The following is a 16,904-nucleotide window of genomic DNA, read 5'->3' on the forward strand; positions in this document are numbered from 1 at the left end:
ATACATGCTGTATATTTTTTAGTCATATGCTTGATTTTTATAGCATTTGTTTGTCTAAAGGCCAAGACAAGGACTTGTCAGCTTATTATATTACCCTGCCAGTAAGAAGGCTGTGCCATTTGTTTTTTTGCTGAATAGTAAAAATGAAGGCAGTTAGATGGGGGGGGCACTGTCACTTGGGGACTGGCTGAGCAGCAGTCAGATGATGATGAGCAGTTGCACTGTTATTCTCTTGTTTTGTTCATTCTTTTTGTTGATATTTCTATTGTTTCGGTTATTGTTTTTCTTTCCTTTTTTTCTCCTCCATTATTAAACTGTACTTATCTGAATCCGCCTGTTCTTGCACTTTTCTATTTGGTCCCCAAAAGGGTGACCAGGTGAGAAGTGATGGAGGAGAAGAAAAAAAAAGTGTGGTTTTCATCTATCTGTCAGGTTAAACCACAACATACAGATAAATGTATATACTAAAACAAATCTCAGAATAGGAATTGATTTTTTTTATTATTTTTATGTTTTGTGTAACTTTTTCATATTCTTTTTTCCATTTAAATGCTTTTTTTTTTTCTCTTAAGGAAATGCAAGCATATCACAGTCAATGATGTCAATGTTTACAGCATTCTTCCTAAGCATGTTAAACATATATAGAGATAGTTGTTTGCAACAGAGAGTTATATAATAGTTGGAGATACCAGAAAAATATCATCAGAAAGTGAGGTGTTTTTTTACCAGCCACAATAGCCCCTGCCCCCCAGCCAGGGGGGGGAAAGGGATAATAGAGTGTATTGGACTGTGTGGATTCGATGGCCTGGCACATCAGAACCACAGAAATATAAGGCCCTGGTGGACACTGGTGCACAGTGCACTCTAATGCCCTCGAGTCACCAAGGGACAGACTTAATCTATATTTCTGGGGTGACTGGGGGTTCCCAAGAGTTAACCATGTTGGAGGCTGAAATAAGCCTCACTGGTAAAGACTGGCAAAAACATCCTATTGTGACTGGCCCAGGGGCTCCATGTATACTTGGTATTGATTACCTCAAAAGGGGATATTTTAAGGATCCCAAAGGGTATCGATGGGCCTTTGGAATAGCTGCTGTGGACGCAGACAACGTTAAGCAGCTGTCTGCTTTGCCTGGCCTATCAGAAGATCCGTCTGTGGTGGGGTTGCTCCACGTGGAGGAGCAACAGGTACCGATTGCTACAAAAACGGTGCACAGACGGCAGTACCGAACCAACAGGGATTCCTTGCTCCCCATTCATAACCTGATCCGTCAGCTAGAGAGCCAGGGAGTGATCAGCAAAACTCACTCACCTTTTAACAGCCCCATATGGCCGGTGCGTAAAGCCAGTGGAGAATGGAGGCTGACGGTAGATTACCGTGGCCTGAATGAAGTCACACCCCCACTGAGTGCTGCTGTGCCAGACATGCTACAACTCCAGTACGAACTGGAGTCAAAAGCAGCCAAGTGGTATGCCCCCATTGACATTGCTAATGCCTTCTTCTCAATTCCATTGGCCACAGAATGCAGGCCACAGTTTGCTTTCACCTGGAGGGGCGTTCAATACACCTGGAACCGTTTACCCCAGGGGTGGAAGCACAGCCCAACCATTTGCCATGGGTTGGTCCAAACTGCATTGGAACAGGGCGGTGCTCCTGAGCACTTACAATACATTGATGATATCATTGTGTGGGGCAATACAGCAGGAGAAGTTTTTGAGAAAGGAGAGAGAATAATACAGATCCTTCTGCGAGCTGGCTTTGCTATCAAGTGAAGCAAAGTGAAAGGGCCTGCACAGGAAATTCAGTTCCTAGGTATAAAGTGGCAAGATGGACGTCGTCACATCCCTACAGATGTGATTAACAAAATCACTGCCATGTCTCCACCCACTAGTAAGATGGAGACCCAAGCTTTTTTGGGTGTAGTGGGCTTTTGGAGAATGCATGTTCCAAACTACAGTCTCATTGTGAGCCCTCTCTATCGGGTGACGCGGAAGAAGAATGATTTTGTGTGGGGCCCTGAGCAGCAGCAGGCTTTTGAGCAAATTAAGCAGGAGATAGCCCGTGCCGTGGCCCTGGGGCCAGTGCGGACGGGACAGGATGTAAAGAACATCCTCTACACTGCTGCTGGAAAGGAAGGTCCCACTTGGAGTTTGTGGCAAAGAGCTCCTGGAGAGACCCGAGGCCGACCCCTTGGATTCTGGAGTCGGGCGTACAGGGGGTCTGAGGAGCGCTACACTCCAACTGAGAAGGAGATCTTAGCCGCGTACGAGGGGGTTCGAGCTGCTTCTGAAGTAATCGGTACTGAAACGCAGCTCCTTCTGGCACCTCGATCGCCAGTGCTGAACTGGATGTTCAAAGGAAAGGTTCCCTCTACCCATCATGCTACTGATGCCACTTGGAGTAAGTGGGTTGCGCTGATTAAGCTCGGATGGGGAACCTCAGTCAGCCAGGAATCCTAGAAGTGATCATGGACTGGCCTGAGGGTAAAAAGTTTGGAACAACACCAGCAGAGGAGGTATCACATGCCAAAGATGCCCCACCATATAATGAACTACCAGACAATGAAAAGAGATATGCCCTGTTCACAGATGGATCCTGTCGCATTGTGGGTAAGCACCGCAGATGGAAATCTGCTGTGTGGAGCCCCACACGACGAGTTGCAGAGGCCACTGAAGGAAAAGGAGAATCAAGTCAATTTGCAGAGGTAAAGGCTGTCCAGCTGGCCTTAGATATTGCTGAACGAGAGAGGTGGCCAGTGCTTTATCTCTACACTGACTCATGGATGGTGGCAAATGCTTTATGGGGGTGGTTACAGCAATGGGAACAAAATGGTTGGCAACGGAGGGGTAAACCTATTTGGGCTGCTGAACTGTGGAGAGACATTGCTGCCCGAATAAAGAATATGGCTGTAAAGGTGCGCCATGTAGATGCTCATGTTCCTAAGAGCCGGGCAACTGAGGAACAACAAAATAACCATCAGGTAGATCGAGCTGCCAAAGTCAAGGTGGCTCAAGCAGACTTGGACTGGCAACACAAGAGTGAATTATTTTTAGCTCGATGGGCCCATGAGACCTCTGGCCATCAAGGAAGAGATGCAACATATAAATGGGCTAGAGACCGAGGGGTGGACTTAACTATGGATGCTATTGCACAGGTTATCCATGACTGTGATACATGCGCCACAATTAAACAAGCCAAGAGAATGAAACCTCTTTGGGGGGAAGGGCGATGGCAAAAGTATAAATATGGGGAGGCGTGGCAGGTTGATTATATCACCTTGCCACGATCTCGCAGTGGTAAGCGTTATGTGCTCACCATGGTGGAAGCAACCACTGGGTGGCTTGAAACATATGCAGTACCCCATGCTACTGCCCGAAACACCATCTTAGGGCTCGAGAAACAAGTCCTATGGCGACATGGCACTCCAGAGAGAATTGAGTCAGATAATGGGACTCATTTCAAAAATTCTCTTGTACATACTTGGGCCAAAGATCATGGCATTGAGTGGATTTATCATATCCCCTATCACGCACCAGCTTCTGGTAAAATTGAAAGGTATAATGGGTTGTTAAAAACAACGTTGAAAGCAATGGGTGGCGGAACATTTAAGCACTGGGAGAAGCATTTGGCAGAAGCCACCTGGCTGGTCAACACTCGAGGATCCATCAATCGCGATGGTCCTGCCCAATCCAGATCTCTACCTACTGTAGAGGGAGATAAGGTCCCTGTAGTACATGTAAAGAACATGTTGGGAAAAGCAATTTGGGTCCTTCCAGCTTCTGGAAAGGGTAAACCTCTCCGTGGAACTGTTTTTGCTCAGGGACCTGGGTCCACTTGGTGGGTGATGCAGAAGAATGGGGATGTTCAATGTGTACCACAAGGGAATTTGATGTTGGGGGAGTGCAGTTGGTAATTCCATGTATATACATATATGTGTTGTGTGTGTATTTAATGCATGTTAATCATTGTTCTTCTATACATATATATCAAGCATGATGTAGTGATGTGGAATAAGGGGTGGAATGTCATGGTTTTATGATTTTTGGTACTGGTATTCCACATCATAACATCATGTAGTGCATTTAGAGTTAAAGAGTTAATGCTCCAGCTCCGTGGATCATCGATAGTTCCAGGTATACCTGTCTCAGAAGAGAAGAAGAACTCCATTCCCCAGAGGACTTTGCGATGCTTTGCGTTCTTACGTGTTTACGCTCAGAGGGAAAGATAAAAACTGTCTGCGGTCACGGGACACTCTCTTTCCTTTGGGATCGACTCAGCAGTGGGTGCTCGCTGCCGTCCGCCTTCAGCGTTAGCGTAAGGCCTTCGGTTTATCGGACACTCTCTCTTGCTCATTTTATTTGATTTATTAGCTTTAATTCCAATTATATTGTATTATATTGTGTTATTTTGCTTTCTGATATCTTATTTAGTAAATTAGCTTTCCTCCTCAGATCGTTGCCGCTGTTTTGTTCCTAGGCCCATCTCCCTTTTCCCTTTTCCCTTTCCCCCTTCCCCTTTCCTGGGGCGTGGGTCCGTGGGTCCCCCGCACCAATCGTCACGGAACCGGGCCGAACCTGCCCGTAAACCGTTGACAAATAGCTCATTTTGGGCCTTCTTTTCCTTACTTATTCAGTGTAATAGAAAATCATGAATAAAAAATGCCAAATGGGAAGCAAAAGTTTCTGACTGAATAAGTAGTTGTAGGGCATCTATGAGGTCACAGTTTGAACTGGTGATTGAGCACCTGGTGAAGGAGTGTGTCTGACCCAGGAAACACAGGCAAGTTGCTTGTACCTGTGGAACCACCCTGGGTTCATATAAGGGCCAGCCTCAGAAGATAGAGCATCACTTGGACCTGGGCTTCTTTCTGAATAGAAATGCTTTGTAGTCAGTGATCACCTTTATCGGTTGGGTGTGTTAAGTTCTCTGTTTTGTGAATAACTATTGGCCTACTTGCAAATGCTTTGCTTGTTATCTCCAAGAACCTATCAAAGTCATTTTCGATGAAAATTGAACGGGTCATTCAAGCAACCTATTTGGAAGTACAAAAGAAAAAATATAAAGCTGATTTTCATGTTGAAATTTCTGTTTCACAAGACCTAGTAAACATAGAGGTCATATTAAAATTATCTGAAGAGGTGTGTTGGAAGCCCACAGTGCCCTGTACAGATCACTGCTCGGATCTTATAGAGTTCTCTGTTATTAAAACCTCTTATAAGTTCAGAAGTGAATCAAGATTTGGAAAGAACAAAGTTATATGAAAAGTAGGTTTCAAGCTAAAAAATAGTAAAATAAGAAACTTTATTTCTTAGAGGGAAAAATAGAAGGAAATTGTGAAGGTGGAGGGTAAGTCTCTGTTTTAGCTGCCTGACATTACAAAATCCCCTGCAATATGTTAGTCTTGATTAAGCACTTCTGTGCAGAACTATCTTAAGGAAAAGTGTATTTTTAAAAAATGAAAATAGAAAAAAATCTTTTCTCACCTTTCAAGATTAAACAGAGCTTTGAACTAGAACTATAAACCAAACAATTCTTAGCAGCAAACATCAGGACATTCTTGATTTCAAAATTAGATCCTGTGGTCTGTATGCTTTTGAACAGCAGGCATTCCTGATGCACTTTGTCTGATCTTTACAACCTCTGCAAAAGCAAAACCAGTGTTTCAGGAAGTTCCACTTCATTCTGTAAATGTTCTAGTAACTTATGAAAAAAATGAAAAAATCCCTCATATACCATGGCTATTAAAAAAAAAAAAAGTATTAAAAAAGACTGCAACAGACTTTAGGAATGAAAGTATCAACAACAATTCCAACATCTCCAGATACTTCTGATGGTGAGCACGTCAGCTCATTCCAAGGACTTACCTAAAGAATAATGAGATCTGTGAGAAAGTTTTATTCTACATTTTCAGCTTTCAAGGAGCTATAATAAACTGTATGAGCTTAGGTAATAATTTATTATATTTAAAATGGAATCTGTATAATGCATTAAAGGAAACTGAATGCTTACAAATCATATATTTGTAATTCATATATTTATAGACCTAATTTTTTGACCAAGTGCATACATGCTGTATATTTTTTAGTCATATGCTTGATTTTTATAGCATTTGTTTGTCTAAAGGCCAAGACAAGGACTTGTCAGCTTATTATATTACCCTGCCAGTAAGAAGGCTGTGCCATTTGTTTTTTTGCTGAATAGTAAAAATGAAGGCAGTTAGATGGGGGGGGCACTGTCACTTGGGGACTGGCTGAGCAGCAGTCAGATGATGATGAGCAGTTGCACTGTTATTCTCTTGTTTTGTTCATTCTTTTTGTTGATATTTCTATTGTTTCGGTTATTGTTTTTCTTTCCTTTTTTTCTCCTCCATTATTAAACTGTACTTATCTGAATCCGCCTGTTCTTGCACTTTTCTATTTGGTCCCCAAAAGGGTGACCAGGTGAGAAGTGATGGAGGAGAAGAAAAAAAAAGTGTGGTTTTCATCTATCTGTCAGGTTAAACCACAACATACAGATAAATGTATATACTAAAACAAATCTCAGAATAGGAATTGATTTTTTTTATTATTTTTATGTTTTGTGTAACTTTTTCATATTCTTTTTTCCATTTAAATGCTTTTTTTTTTTCTCTTAAGGAAATGCAAGCATATCACAGTCAATGATGTCAATGTTTACAGCATTCTTCCTAAGCATGTTAAACATATATAGAGATAGTTGTTTGCAACAGAGAGTTATATAATAGTTGGAGATACCAGAAAAATATCATCAGAAAGTGAGGTGTTTTTTTTTTTGTTTGTTTTTTTTTTGGCTACATACCAAAATGATATTGCTTGATGTATTCTCTTTTTATTACTTTTTTTTTTTTACTTTATTTCATTTAAGAAATACAGATGTAGAAGATAAGAAAGTGTATAATGAAGATAAGGAGATAAGGAATGAGAGAAACAGAAAATAAAAAATATATAATTAAAAACAAAACAAAAAAAAATCCAGGAACCTGAAATTTTAGTCTCCTTTTCTAAAAAGACATGGAGGGCAGGTAAAAACTGTGAGAACAGGACAAAAGTAATGAAATTTTGATGCAGGAAGGAACTGAATAAATACTAAACAAGAGTAAAGCTCTTAATTGTGTTTTATGCAAGAATAACTTCAAATGTATTGTGATTGAAAACTCTATCACATTCCAAATGATATTTGTTGTCAAGCTAATCATGCCAGAAGTTACATCAGCATTAAATTGAATGTCTATAAAATGCACTATTTTGGGCTCACACATAACTAAGTCTACATCCAGACATTTCAATTCCAAACTTTCCTTGTCAGTTTCTCTTTACTGACTTGGTCTGCAGCCAAATTCTGAAAAAGTCTTAATGAAACAACTAATAATTGCAATCGTCAATATATAGATACCACAGTAAGAGGTGAATTAAAATTGCAATAGTGCCAGACCTGGATTAGATTGTCAAGGGACAGCAATTAATAAAGAATGATGACTGTTCTCTCTGCCTGACGCACAGCGCAGTGCAGGCCACTCAATGAAAACTTTCAGATAAATTTCTAATTGTTCCATGCACAAGGAGTTTAAACTTTAGAGAATGAACAACATAGATACATAGTTCACCATAAATAATTCATCTTGCCTTCATCACTAAAGATAAATAAAAGCTCAAGTAAATCTACACTAGGAGGTCAACGGAAAATAAGACTTACCAGATCCTTAAATACTTTGTTTCCTACAATGTACCAGGAAGGCGAATTACTAAAGAATTCTCTAGTTCAGTATCTAAACAAAATAACTCTCTAAATTCAACAGTTACACACTAAAAGGCTACTATGGATAAACCCCAATAAACATTGAAATAAATCATTGTGATGTGACATGATAATTACTGTTTCAGAATTGTTTTTCTTAAAAGCTGTCAATTTCAATTTCATTTCTTTGCATTGTCAAACTACGTTGTTTACATGTTGAACCCCCAAGTGAACAAGCATTAGAGAAGAAAATGGGAACTGTATTTAATCTTAAAATAAACAGTAAGACTTTTCATGTGTATTTTCACTTCCAATTCCTCACTTTGTTACTTTTACATGAATTAAAATTGATCTTTATTTCAGAATTTTCTAATGTTTGCAGAAAATAAAAAATTCACTTAATTAAAATATGTGTACCCCTCTAAAGGATCAGTTCTGGAAGAGCGTCCCACTTAAAAGCATCAAAGGTCTGAAATTTTATCAGTTTTTTGTAACGTTATTTTTTTGACAATAGTACTTCTTGGTGTGAAAAATTACCTTATTATTGCACACACTGAAATCATTAAAAATATTAATGATATAAAAGAATGATACATTCACTCCTTGGAGTTTTATCAATACTTTGAAATTTTGACTTTGTCTTTCTTTTCAACCTCAGGAGTTCTGTGGTAGCAGCTATGGCTGGGTCTGAGCAGAGTATTGAGTTAATCTGTCCTTTAGCATCTTATACTAAGTCTTTCATACTGCAGTCTCTTAAAAAAATTCCACAAGTGTTAGACAGTGCTGAAATGTTCTTTGCTATACCTTCCATATTGAGTACTGAACATCACTTTTCAGTCCATATCTGAGGATGAAGTTTCTTTTCTTGCCTTATTATGGATGGATTGTCACTGAATAATGAGCATCTTGTTCTCCTTTGGCAGACCTAGCACAAGCAGAGTCAGAGTGCACCCTCTCAACTCATAGGGTTACTGGGGTTCTTGGCCTGTTTTATTTCTTCTACTCTTCAACAGACATTACTGGCTGTGGTAATTTAATAAACCAACACACTCTGAGTGTAATTTGAAATACTAAAAACTCATTCAGAAAGATCATTCAGTTGTATAGGAAGTACAGTACCTTATGACAGAAAGTTGCATGCCTGTGTGCACTGAAGCTAGAAAGACAGCACAAAACAGTGCTTTAACTATGAGCTAGGAACCACTCCCATGAAGAGACGGTTAGTTCATTTTAAAGAGAGCCTAAGAGGGAAAGAAATGAAGCAAAACACTTTGAAGCAAACGGCTCAGGGAACTGGTATGACTCCCAGGGGCACACCATGTGAGCAGCATACACACTCACAGACACAGGCTGATACAACTGTCTGATAGTGACCATTTACCTTTCCTTGCTCCAGTCCTCCATTTGCAAAAGGGATGTATGGGAACTGTTGAATCACAGCCTGAACCACTCACTGATCTCCTGAGGTGAGCGCTGAGTCAGCCATGGGAGCACAGGTGAAGACAATTCACCTGTGTGACTGAAAGGGGTGGAGTCTGGCTCCATCTCTCCTAGACCTCATTTAAGGGCTGACCACCACAAGAGAAATTTCTTTTTTTGGAGATCACTTCTTTGGAGTTTCCTATTGCAGGCCTAGGACACAGATGAGTATCTCTCTTTATTTCAATTGCCTCTTTTCTATCCTGGTAATTAATCTTTTTAATTATACTATCTATAAAATATATTGGCTAACAATACCATTTGGTACTATTCATTTTGTTAATTTTACCCCTTACAAGAGAACACCAATGTTGCCCTATCTGAGAGGCTGAAAAAATATATGATATTTCACAGACACTAGGAAATCCTGTCACTGTTGAAATGAAAGGAGAAATCATTTCTAACATCAAAAAGTGTTTTGTTAATCAAGCTGCAAAGGATAATTAGGTCTTCTTCACCATGTTGTTACTAATGACAGGACGAGAGGGAATGGCCACAAGTTGCGCCGGGGAAGATTTAGATTAGACCTGAGGAAACATTTTTACTCTGAAAGAGTGGTCAGGCACTGGAATGGTCTGCCTAGGGAGGTGGTTGAGGCACCATCCCTAGTGCTGTTCAAGAAGCATTCAGATGAGGTGCTAAGGGATTTGATTTAGTAGTTCAGTGGCTAGGGATGGTGATAGGAGGATGGTTGAACTAGATGATCTTGTAGGTCCTTTCCAACCTAATGAACCTATAAGTTCTGTATCTCCTCATCTGTCTGGAGGTTTGATTGCCATTTGGAGAACAGCATGGTATAGTGTATTCTCTTCCATCTTATTTCAATATGGAGTGGGCATATACATATATTACTACTAAAAACATCAAAGAATTTGAAAGTGGGAAGCACGCTCCACTCTGAGAATTTAGAATGTGCTCTTTAGGAACTTTAAAACTATCTTGTACATGTCATAAACAATCATATGGCTCAACTTGAAGATAGTTTTTTAGGAAAGCAATAGCAGTAGTGAGGCTGTGCTCCACTTTTTACGTTTTTATTTCTTGCTAGTAAAAGAGAGGCTAGACAGCAATATAAATGTGTTTAAACCACAAGCTTTGAGACACAAAGTCTTTCAAACGATTGCTGAGAAACATTAAGTATACTGTGAATATGCAGATTTATTTATAAGGGTCTGTTTTTGACATGCTGAAAAATAATTCCTGTCAGAACGTTCAAATAAATGAGCTGAAGAATTACATAGAACAAATTTAAAAAATTGCCTTGCAAAGTAGTATATCAATAAGCTTCTCTGGCCACATTGGTCAGAAGAGCATAGCAGGAAGTATCTGTTTTCAGGACAAAACCCATATTCTTTATATAATTAAATAATAAAATGACAATTATGCCACTGGAGGGGAAGAAAAAACAAAACTTGTGTGTATAATTCATACATATTACACTGACATTTGTGAGAGACAGCTGCTGTCCTTGTAAATTTAACATATGCAAACATAATGAATTCACAAAATCACTGAGTGGTAAAAATTGGAAGGGACTTCTGGAAGTAATCTGGACCAATCCCTGCTCAAAGATGGCCACCCAGAACCATATACAAATGGCTTTTGAGTCTTTTTCTGGAGAGCTACTTTCCATGCAAGTAGCCCCAATGTGTCATGATGTTGGGGTTTCTCCTCCCCAGATGTAGGACTTTGTTCTTCTCCTTGTTGAAAATACCTGACATTCCCAATAGCCAATTTCCCAAGCATATCAGGATTCCTCTGGATGGCTGCACAATTCTGGTTTGTCTGCCACTCTTCCCCGTTTTATGCCATCAGCAGATCACGAGTGTCATCATTCAGATTATTATGGAAGATGTTAAGGAGGAATACCAGTACTGATCCCTGGTGTACACTACTAGTTACTAGTCTCTGTTTATTCTTGTTCCACTGATCACTGGCCCCCTGGGCCCAGATGTTCAGCTAGTTTCAATCCACTTCATAGTCCACTCATCCAGACCATATGTCAGCAGCCCCTCTATGAAGAACCTGTAGTTGCTTGTTTTAAAACCCTCAGCTGACTCACTACTCTACCATCATAGAAGGCAATAGAAACATAGAATCATAGATTCTCCTGACTTGGAAGGGACCCACAGAAATCATTGAGTCTTACTTCTGGCTCCACACAGGACCATCCAAAATTCAAACTCGATGAGAGTGGTGTCCAAATGCTTTTTGAGCTCTAACCGTCTTGGGACTATGACCACTGCTGTGGGGAGTGTTACTGCTGTGGGAGTTCCAGTACTTAAAATGGTTTCTTGTGAGAAAACATTTCCAAATACCCAATGTGACCTACCCCTGATGCAGCTCCATACCATTTCTTCTGGCTCCACTGTGACCACAGAGCAGAGCTTAGCACTGCTCCTCTGCTCCCTGTGGGAATCTGCAGCTCACTGTGAGGCCTCCCCTCAGCCTCTTTCACTCTAGACTGAACAAATCAAGTGAATTCAGCTGCTCATCTGTCTTCCCCTGTAGGCTCTTCATCATCTTCATTGCCCTTCTTTGGACTGTCTCTACTAATTTTATGTCCTTTTTATATTACAACACCCAAAACTGCATTCAGTGACTGAAGTTAGGTGATATCAGTACAAAGCAGAACTGGAAAGTCTCTTTCCTTGATCTTAATTTGCAAGTAATGCTGTGCCTTATGCACCCCAGGGTGCAGTTGATCCTCTTGGCTGCCAGTGCACGCTGCTTCTCATATTTGACTTGCCATCCACCAGAATTTCCTGATACATTTCCATGGGGCTGCTCTCCAGCTTCTCACCCTCAGTCTGAGTGTATATTTAGAATTGCTCCATCACAGATGTAAAATTTGGCACTTGCTCTTGTTAAAATTCATGCTATTGGTGACTGCCCAACCCCCTAATTTCTCAAGAACTCTCTTAAAGGCCTCTGTACTCCCAAAGGTATCAACAAGCCCTCCCATTATTATGTTTATTTTTAAATCCTACTTTTGATGTCAGTCAGAAAAAGTTCTTTCATTGCATCTCTTAATAGTACTGTATAGAATCATAGAATCACTGAGGTTGGAAATGACCTACAGATCATCCAGTCCAAACGTCCACCTATCACCAATAGTTCTCTCTAAAAAATGTTCCTCCACACAATGTCTAAACATTCCTTGAATACTTCCAGGGCTACTGACTAACTCCCTGGGCAGCCCATTCCAGTGGCTGACAACTCTCTGGGAGAAGAGGTATTTCCTAGCATCCAGTCTGAATTTTCCCTGGCGCAACTTGAAGCCACTCCCTCTAGTCCTATCACTAGTTACAAGAGTGGAGAGGCCAACTCCCAGCTCACCACAACCTCCCTTCATGTTCTTATAGAGAGCAATAACATCTCCCCTCAGCCTCCTCTTCTCTAGACTGAACAACCCCAGCTCCCTTAGCCACTCCTAGTAAGGCCTCTGCTTCAGAACCCTCACCAGCTTCCTTGTCCTTCTCTGGACACTCTCCAGAGCCTCGATATCTTTCTTGCGGTGGGGGGCCCAAAACCAAACACAGTACTCAAGGTGCTGCCTCACCAGGGCTGAGTACAGGGGAACAATTACTTTGCTGCTCCTGTTGTCAACAGTATTTCTGATACAAGCCAGGATGCCATTAGCCTTCTTGGCCACCTGGGAAAACTGCTGGTTCATGTTCAGCTGAGCATCAGCCAGTAACCCCCCCCAGATCCATTTCCTCTACACAGTCTTCCAGTCACTCTGCCCCAAGCTTGTGCTGATGCCTGGGGTTGCTGAGGCCCAAGTGCAGGATCTGGCACTTGGTGTTCTGAAAGAAATACTATTAACGGAAATAATCTCAAAGTTTCACATGGGGTTTTTCAATTTAAAAAGTCATGATTTATTGAAATGATCTTTTTGTAAGAGAGTGGCACAGAAAAAATATGTATTTTAACTGTCAAAGTTTTTATCACTTTTTAAAATTCTGTTCTTCAGAAAAGAAGACTTTTAATAGAAGAATATAAATGTATCTGTAAAATGAAAACTAAAAGACAAAATTATTTGAAATGTTTTAAAACTGTTGTAGAATGTTTTGATTAATCTTTATATCTGTTTTTCTTTCTTGCATTTTCATTAAGATATATTTGTCGTGAATTACGTGTTCCTTTCTAATTCAGAAATTTTTTTTTGAATGGGAAACAAATGTCACTGTAGATTCTCTAATGTTCATTAAGATAGTATTACAGAGCTGAACTTATTCATTGATCATATATAACCATATTTTCACATTCAGTTATTTCTTTTTAATTCTGTTTGACAAGCAGAAAACTCCCCTCTTCTTTGTCAAATACAAAACAAACATAGGAGTTTGCAAAAAAATAACCTACTTCTGTTTGTATAGAATCATAGAATCATAGGGGCTAGAAGGGACCTCAAGAGATCATCGAGTCCAACCTCCCTGCCAAAGCAGGTTCCCTACACCAGGTCGCACAGGTAGGCGTCCAGGCGGGTCTTGAATATCTCCAGAGAAGGAGACTCCACAACCCCCCTGTGCAGCTGTGCCACTGCTCCGTCACCCTCACCGTAAAGAAGTTCTTGCTCACATTCGTGCGGAACCTCCTGTGCTGCAGTTTCTGTCCATTTCCCCTTGTCCTGACTCCACACACTGCTGAAAAGAGTCTGGCCTCGCCACTTTGTCCCCCACACCTCAGATATTTATAAACCTGGATCAGGTCCCCTCTCAGTCTTCTTTTCTCTAGGCTAAACAGACCCAGTTCACTCAGCCTTTCTTCACAGGGGAGATCCTCCAGGCCCTTCACCATCTTTGTGGCCCTGCGCTGGACTCTTTCCAAGAGATCCCTGTCTCTTTTATACTGGGGAGCCCAGAACTGGACACAGTACTCCAGATGAGGCCTCACCAGGTCAGAGTAGAGGGGGAGGATCACCTCCCTTGACCTGATGGCCACACAAATTGATACCAGTTACAAGAATGTTTCAGCTGATTTCTTGTTTTTTAATAGGTTCAAATCACAGCTTTTGATGGCCAAAACATGGAAAGCCAAAAACTAAGATTGCATAGTGCTATTCTTTATAAAGTAACAAGAACAAGAAGAAGACAGTGCACTGTATATTTTACACAGTATTTAAAAAGAAAGAAATGTGAAATCTAAACTCTTCACAAGAGAAGCTAAACAAAAGATTTTTAAGCCCCATATACTTGTATTATATCAATACATAAAATACATACAAATATATATAATGATATGCAAAATTTTAACGCACAAGGAAAACAGCTGTTGGACCTTTCTTTGGTGTCCATAGGTAAAAAAATATGGTATAAGTATTTGCACTAAATCAAATCTTAAAAAAAATGTATTTTTGTGTTTAGTCATTAGTGTTATGTTTTATAGCTCATAAATCATATTATACTTTATAGTATCTGAAACTAATATTGGGAGATCTAAAAAAAAGCTTATTTAATACTTACATTTATGCTTGCGACTGATCAGAGACTAGTATTTTTATTTCAGACATAGCAAAGTAGAACACATACACTAAATGCACTACAGAAACTTGTTTTCAGTTTATCCTTAAAGATGCTTTGTAGTAGAATACATTTAAGTTTTGTCTAAACTTAATTCTATACATATTCCTTCCTTCTTCTTGGCTGAAATTTCAAATACAAATCAAGTTACTCATATACTGCCTCAATAAAGTGTTCATAGCGCAATTAAAAACTTAACAATATCATCCCCAGGGTATCTGCATCACTTACGAGAGTAATATACTTGCAGAGACTGGACATATAATGTCATAGAATTAAAGAAAATCTAAATATAGCTCGCTGAATAACCTTCTTTGAGATATGAGAAGAATGCGTGCAATATACTATACATTCTGGTAGAGTCAATGTTTTCTATTATATTACATTTTCTGGGGCATTTATACTTATGTTCTCTGTATTCTATCTAAGCAGATAAAAAATGTGATAAGGAAAGCCATTATTTTCTTTCTTGTCAATCCTTAGATATGAAGAGTTTGGTGAGGTGGGAACAGCAGCAGCAGCAATAAGAGAAACAAACGCCTATTTTTTTGAAGAACGATTTGTATTTTTCCCAAACTGTTTGAGGAGATCCAGTGAATTATTCACTACAAAAATTATATAAACAACTGTAGACACAGTGTTTTTTTCATTCAAATTAGTGATTGCTCTGAACCAAAATAATAGATATGAATATATAGAATCATAGAATCCTTATTGCAAGGGACCTTAAAAGTCATCTAGTCCAACTGCTCTGCAGTAAACAGGGACATCCGCAGCTAGATCAGGTAGCTCAGTGCCCCATCCAATATCACTTTGAATGTTTCCAAGAATAGGACTTTCATATCTCTGGGCAACCTACTCTAGTTCCTCACCACCCTCACTGTAAAAGACCTTTTCCTTATGTTCAACCTAAATCTACCCTCTTTAAGCTTGAAACCATTTCCCCTTACCACAGTTCCTGCTCAAGTCTGTCCCCTTCCTTCCTGGAGCTCCCATTTACATACTGAAAAGCTGCTACCAGGTCACCTCACAGCTTTGTCTTGTCCAGGCTGAACAGCCTCAGCTCTCAGCCCGTCCTTGCAGAAGATGTGTTCCATGCCTTGGATCATTTCTTTGGCGCTGCTCTGTACATGCTCCAACAGGTCTATGTCTCTACTGTCCTAAGGACTCTACATATAATTTTACTTTACACATATTTGCAACTTGGTAACAGTTTCTAATTTCCAAAATGGGATCAGAAGACCACTTTTTCAACATGTCTTGCATTTCTTTATATTAGACTAACAATGAAAAATTGGACCATGAACAGTAAAAGAATCAATCCTTAACAACATGCACAATTATGTCTGCAATGACAAAGAAATATTCTTGAAAATCTAATCAAAGTAAACTAACTTGTTGAAGGACTGGAAGGTCAATTTGAGACAAGGGACTTGATAAACAGAGTAAGTCATGTTGCTCACAAAGCTGCCCTGACTTGAGATGTTTGTCTTCAGAGCTGACTCAATTACACTTTCTTTCCAGTTAATTGCATTCTTGATTTGTCAGCAATGCTAAGTTCTCTATTAAAAGCTGATACTTCTAAGTGTCTTCACAAAGCAAGTTCTACTGAACAGCCTTGATGAAGTGTCACACTCTGTTAGAGCTGCTACCCTGCCTGCAAGTCTGATTGTGTGTGAACAACTTGTCAGTGTTTTTACGGGCTGTTTCAGCCCGGTTCCATGACAATTGGGGTGGGGGACCCACGGACTCACACCCTGAGAAAGGGGAAGAGGAAAGGGAAAAAGGAAAAGGGAAATGGGCCTAGAAACAAAACAGCAGCAACAATCTAAGCAGGAAAGCTAATTTGCTAAATAAGATACCAGAATGCAAAATAACACAATATAGTTGGAATTGAAGCTAGTAAATCAAATAAAATGAGCAAGAGAGAGTGTCCAATAAACCAAAGGCCTTACACTAAACACTGAAGGTGAGACAGCTAGTGAGCACCTGCTGCTGGGTCAATCCAAAAGGGAAGAGCCTGTGCCTCGTGACACACAAACAGTTTTTATCTTTTCCTCTGAGCAGAAAATGGAAAAATGCAAAGCAATGTGAAGTCCTCTGGGGTACATAGATCTTCTCTTCTGAGACTACTGTACCCAGTGCTA

This window comes from Cyrtonyx montezumae, unplaced genomic scaffold (genome assembly GCF_038088225.1).
Source record: "Cyrtonyx montezumae isolate F1298 unplaced genomic scaffold, pur_monq_1.0 scaffold_3, whole genome shotgun sequence".
NCBI classification, from domain to species: domain Eukaryota; kingdom Metazoa; phylum Chordata; class Aves; order Galliformes; family Odontophoridae; genus Cyrtonyx; species Cyrtonyx montezumae.